Source organism: Prunus persica, chromosome G1, assembly GCF_000346465.2.
Source record: "Prunus persica cultivar Lovell chromosome G1, Prunus_persica_NCBIv2, whole genome shotgun sequence".
NCBI classification, from domain to species: Eukaryota; Viridiplantae; Streptophyta; class Magnoliopsida; order Rosales; family Rosaceae; genus Prunus; species Prunus persica.
The window spans coordinates 30620565-30626886 of NC_034009.1; the positions used below are offsets into that span (position 1 = coordinate 30620565).

At 34.5% G+C, this 6322-nt stretch overlaps 2 long non-coding RNA genes across 2 annotated transcripts; both read left to right on the forward strand.

The window, feature by feature from the left end:
• On the forward strand, positions 1520 to 2845 carry LOC109946552. Its single transcript, XR_002269680.1, has 2 exons — positions 1520 to 2235; positions 2337 to 2845. It is a non-coding gene; the product is annotated as an uncharacterized LOC109946552 (long non-coding RNA).
• Positions 4893 to 5594, forward strand: LOC18790290. Its single transcript, XR_002269525.1, has 2 exons — positions 4893 to 5147; positions 5322 to 5594. It is a non-coding gene; the product is annotated as an uncharacterized LOC18790290 (long non-coding RNA).

The window sequence follows — 6322 nt, forward strand, 5'->3', positions numbered from 1 at the left end:
TGAACCCCTCCCCTCCAAAATAATTTGTTCAATTCACATCAATGGAATGGTTCCTTTCAGTTCCAGATGAAAAGAGACACAGACAGACAGACAGACACAGAGAAGAGGGAAAGGGAGAAGAGCTTGAGGAAGTTTTTGGCCATGGGAAGTTTGGCAAGAAATATTTATTATATATTCTACTACTTCAAGTTCTGTTTGAAGTATGTATGTATAAGTAGTTCTTGCCTATTCCTCCCATGCCAATGATTTCCTAATTGGGTTCATCTCTTTCCCTTGCTTTTCTTATATCTGGACAATCGTTTATTTTGTGAAGGAAGTCACATGGAGATGGAGCTCAATTTTTATCAATTTGTTCAACTCATTTGGGCTGGCTTTTTACAAATTCCACCACTGATCACGTTTATCAACAAACTAATAAATAAGCTTCTTCTATACTAATCACCAAATATAATGAGATACCATTTAACCTAAAAATCAACTCCCACATTGAATTGAAAGGCAAAAGATATAGAGGAAAATATAATTTAAGGACAATTTAAAACTTCAAGAATGTGTTCTTGTAATTTCTAAAATTTGGAGGAGTATTTTGAAAAAAGTAGAAAACTTCAGGAACTGTTAGTGTAAATAACTTAAATTTGAACATTATAAGAAAAATAATATTAGTTTTATCACATTTTTTATATTATAATTTTATATTACATGATGTGATAATTTATGTGTACATATCACATAATGTAAAATATTAATTTTTATTTTTTTAATTATATTTATTTAATTGATGTAGTATATAATATGAATATGTCATATCATATGATATGAAAATGTGAAATAATAATATAATAAGTGTAGCATTACTCTTATAAGAACTTTATGTAATATTAAATCATTTATATATTTTACTATGTAATATATAAAATATAAAATATTATAATAAATTATTATAAATAAATAATTATAATATATTTAATATTCTTTCATTAATTTTCACATATTTTGTTTGTTAACTTATTATATAATCAGTTTAAATCAATTACATTCTACATGCATCTTTTTTAAAAATTTTTATAATAAAATAATAAATAATTGATTAAATAATTATCATTTAAAATTTCAAAAAAAAAAAATTTAAAAAAAAATTCCAAGTTTTTCGTACAATTTTCATATTCATACCTACCGTGGTCCGTGATTGATTCCTTTCTGACATGTCTGTATTAAATTAGCAATATTTGGGTCGGAAACAGAGTAGTTGAGTGTACATTGATATGATAACCAAAAACATAATCTGAGATTGCTTTAACTTTCATTTTGCTTTTTGACCCCAAACCACAAGCAAGCATTGGATTCCAGTCGAGGACTATATCTGTGGGGTCAAGTCTGTCTGAATGCTCTGCTCCGTTCTGAAACTTTATTTTATTATTCTTTTGAGGAGAAGAAAAATAATAAATCAATATACATTTATTTATATTTTACGAGTGATGCAGAACGCGTGTTTGATAAGTTTACGCGTATTGGGATAAGTTTTTGAAAAATATCGAACGGCAAAGAAGGGTGCTTTGACCGTCCCATCATCCCCATAAAACCCAAAGCCATTTTAAGTTTGAAGCAGATGATGGAACTGGAAAACAGGGGTGGGAAAGGCATAGTAGGGTTTAGGAAGTTTTTGGAATGAGCGTGTTGGAAAAGAAAAAGACTCAACAACCCATGTTTCTTTGCCAACCCCGCCCATTCCAAATATTTTCTAAGCCTACTGTCTTTCCCTTTCTCTCTTGTTTTTTCACTAGACAACAGATTCAACAAACCAAGCAACTTTCTTCTTGTTTGCTTGCGATATCATACAGAGAGAGAGAGAGAGAGAGAGAGAGAGAGAAATGAAAAGAGAAGAAGGGAAGAAGGGGGAAAGGAAGTTGCAGTAGGGAGTTAGGGGAATGGGAGGATTGGGAAAAACATGCACCCCAAGTGTTCGTGAATATTACACAAGGAACACAAAAAAGGACTTCTTCCCAAACCTCCCATTCCTATTATTTCCTACAGTTGCTCTCTTTCCCTACCTTTTCCCATTTTGATTCGTCATTGTACTCTGTGAGATTGACTTATTACAACTGAAATACTGATTTGTCTTCTTTTCTGTGTTTTAAAACTATGTTCTGATGTTCATGTTCCGATCTTTAGGTGGCTTGGGTGATTCATTAGTGTTGTTCTCCATTTTCTTTGCCCTTTTGCTCGTTTTATGGGCTGGTACTATAGCTAGCAATAACTTATCTTGAAGATGTATTTTGTAATTTGCGTTGGTTTTGTTTTGAAAATTATAAATTTTGTAACTTTTATTTGCATTGCAGATCCTTCAAATAAATACCGAAGCGTCGATGGATACCCAGGCCGATGTTTTATGAATTATACAAGTCACAAGTCAAGTGAGCTTAGCTCTGCCGATGGTGATAGAGAGCGAGGCAATAGCGCAGAAAATAATGGGGTTTAAGGCTTTTAATGCATAGGTTCAAACGTAAATCTGAGATATATTGTTAACAACAACCAGTGAGAAATGTCTTTGCAGCTCACAATCAGAAGAATCATCTCTGAATACTTTACTAGGGTTTTTTTTTGCACTTCCATCAGTTTTCGTTAGTATTGCAAAGTTTGCGATTTCTTATCCTACTCTTAAGCGGCGATTTCTTATCCAAAGGCTGATCTCGGCTCTGCATCACCCTTCACCATATTAATGAACCGACCAAATACCCATTGGTGTGGTGGTGGTCAATATGGAGAGAGATCAAAACTATTTTTCTTTCTCTGGTTAAGGGATTACGCAGTCCAAAGATGGCCTAATAGAAAATTTTCATTGGTTTAACTTTTGGTCCAATCAAAAATAAAAGTTAAAATGATAATTTTTTATTTATAAATATTAAACATCTTCTGAGTAAAGAAGCTTTAAAAATTAGGTAGGGTAGGTAAGGTATGGTACACCGGTTTGGCCTGGCATAAAGGGTTAGAAAAGGAAATTCAAACTAGCTTTGTTTGGAACAAAATTTATTTTTGGTAAGGGTTCTTAATTGATGTGGATTGGTTTTGGAAGACGCGTGGAAGGGGAGCCAGGACATTCCCATCTCCGATATATAGGCAAAACTGTAGTAACCTCAGATAATATTCGACTTTACTTTTCGTTCTCGTGTTGCGAAACTTATTTGTTATTATCATCCGTCAATTAGATCTCGTGTCGTATTATTGTTTTTTTTGTCAATTCATGTTGTATTATTGGTCTTTTAGTTAAATAAATTAAATTTTTTTTTCAAAATGAAATTCAAATGGGGAAATTCCTATAAAATATTTATTAGATAAATGAACTCATTGAAAAACAAAAAGCCCAATTTCCCCATTTGGGCCTGTGGGAAAGGAGGGGTGGGTGATTGGGGAAGTTGATTTTAGCAGCAAGTTGATTTTTGAAGAGGATAAGGAGCTCCTGAGCCACCCAAAGTTGAGCTACACCTCATTGGTTGGAGGCAAAGAAAACCATGCTGATGCATTTTACTATATCCACATAAAATCCAGCATGGTTTGAAGGGGAAGTAGTTTACATACTAGAGGAGACTTGGAATTTGTCACCAGAAGGTGCTGGATCTGGCATGGTTTGGATTGGTGAGGTAAATGGGTGGGCAAATTTCGGGGGAAGAGGATGGCATGCGGTTGGGTTTGAGTAAAAGGAGGTGGTTGCTAGGTAAAAGTCTTATTTACACCTAAAATATCCATCATGTGTTTGATATGTGAGTTTTGACGGAAAAACGACGGAAATAAAAGGACTAGTGATGTAACAGAAAGAACTAAAGATGCAAATAAGATCTAATTGAAGGACGACTATAATAATTTTGATGAAAGACGAAAATTAAAATCGAGTCTTAGTCGAGAGACTGTTGCTACAATTTTGCCCAATATAATATTATGTAGTGAGGGCGGGGTGAGCGGCTCACAAGTCACAAGAGCCACCCAACCACCAATAGACACGGAAGAATAATGAGGAGAGTTGAAAAGCAGGATGGGCATGGGAAAGGCTTGAGAAAGTTATTGGAGTGGGAGAGTAGGATGGATCTCTTTAGTTGATTTCAATTTTCAAAGGGAACAAATTTCTTTCCTATTCCAATCACTCTCGCAATTTCCTTAGGTTTATTCCCTTTCCCTTTTCTCTTCTTGTTTTTAGTACCCAACACATCGCATCCATAAAAACGAAGGATTTCGCTGTTAGTTCATTTATGCGGTTTCCTAGTGTTATTTTTCCCTATGTTTTCCTTGTTTATTTGTACCAGCTAGCTGTTCAAAACTCGTCTGGGATTTTATCATCTTCTTAATTCTTAGTCTTCATTAGTACCTTTATATATATATTTTTTGACATTATTAATCCTTATGTTACACCTCACTCATCAATTTGATCTCACTGTGAGATTTCGTTAATTTTTTTTTGTTAAATTGCTGACATGACACATATGTGGTGCACACATAGCCAATGAGAAAATGTCAAGTGGATCTAAATGAAGAAATATATATTTTTAAATAGTTTAATATTTAAAATCTTTTTTAAATTTTATTTTTTTAAAAATAGATAAAATTTTCAAAATATACATTTTTTTATTCAAATCCACTCGGCATGTTATTAATGGACATGTAGACTCCACGTACATGTTGCGTCAAATTCATTTGGTTTTGATGAAAAACCCTAAACCCTTAAAAAATAATTTAACATTTAATTTTTTTTAATTTAATTTTTTCATAACTTTTTTTTTATTCAAATCCACTTGGCATGTTATTATTGCACATGTAAGGGGAGCTAGGGCATTCCTCTCTCCAATATATTATATATATATATATATATATATATATATATAATGAGGGTTGAGCAGGTCAAAAGAGGCAGCCAAGCTGAAAGGGGAGATAGGCCATAGCCATGGGAGGAGGATAAGGAGGAGAGTTGAAAGAAGGGTGGGGATAGGAAGGGCTTGAGGATGCTGTTGGAGTGGGAGAGTGGGAAAAGAATGGATCTCTTTGGTTGGTTCAAAGGGAACAAATTTCTTTCCTACTCCACCCATTCCTGCAATTTCCTTAGGTTTCTCCCTTTCCCTTTCCACTTCTTGTTGGAATTTTTGGTTGAAACAGAAGGTGTTGAGGTTTGAATTCATTCCTGAACTAGTGTTCTTTTTCCTTCTTTCTGGTGTTGTTTACTAGTGATTTAGAAATATTGTTTGTAAGAAACAGAAAAACTAGTGACTTATTATATATTGACTGGATCTGTGCTTTGATCTTGGCGGCGTGGGATTTTGTTTATTGATGATAATTTGCAGGTGCAATTAATTGTGGAGATGTTTGCAAAGTGTTGTGTTGGTGAAGAAGAACAAGTGATTGAAGGAGGTGGAACTTGTGTCCAAGTCATTGCTAGGTTTTGTTGAACTTGAGATGAATTGATGTTGTATTTGTATGTAACTAAGTACTTGTATTCAGCGGCAGCCAAAAATCAGTCAATGAGACAAGTTTTGAATGCTTATTTTTGTACCGAGTCCGAAGCTAAACACGAGAAAGGGGTTCAAGAGCTTTGCCGGAATTAATAAACAAGCAAATTAACAAGTGAAAGGGCTTCTCTTTTCTTGTCAATACTTGAAACGTTTTGATCTAATTAATGACCAAGAAAACGTGTGGTTTCCTTTGAGTCCTGCTAAATGGAAACCACCGTTAAAATTAACTGAAGTGACACTGACAAGACGTGTCTGAACTTGTTAGTAAGGAATCTTTGTAGTTTGTCTGAGAGTGAGACTCTGAGTTGGACTTGGCTTGGAATCAATATCTCCCTTCCAAAACAGGTAAGCATGCAACCAATGCGGATTCGAAAGCTTTTGAAATCCGATACTGAGCTGAGCTGCTGCTGACTCTGATCCTGATCCTGATCCATCCAGCGCGAGTCACGACAAAAGCAGATCACATGACATGTATAAGTTTTGTTTTATTCAACGAAAATCAATGAGAGAGTTGCTTTCTCTCACCTCGTCATGTGTTCATGGGTTGATTGAACAAGTTATAGAATTCTTTTTCTGTTGGATTGAAGTTAAAAAAGCCCACTAAGCAAACTGGGCTTGAATGCAATTACCAAGTTCCCACTTGAACGGAAATCTCAAAAGTGGGCCTGTAATTGGTCAAGTTGAAGGTCCGGTCGTTGTCATCTTTCCTTTCCAACAAGGAACCCCATATCTCTCTAACAGAAACAGTATATGATATGATATGATATGATATGATGATGCAACTTTGCAAGAGAAAGGGAGACGGACTTTATCCCGAATTTCCAAAACAAGCA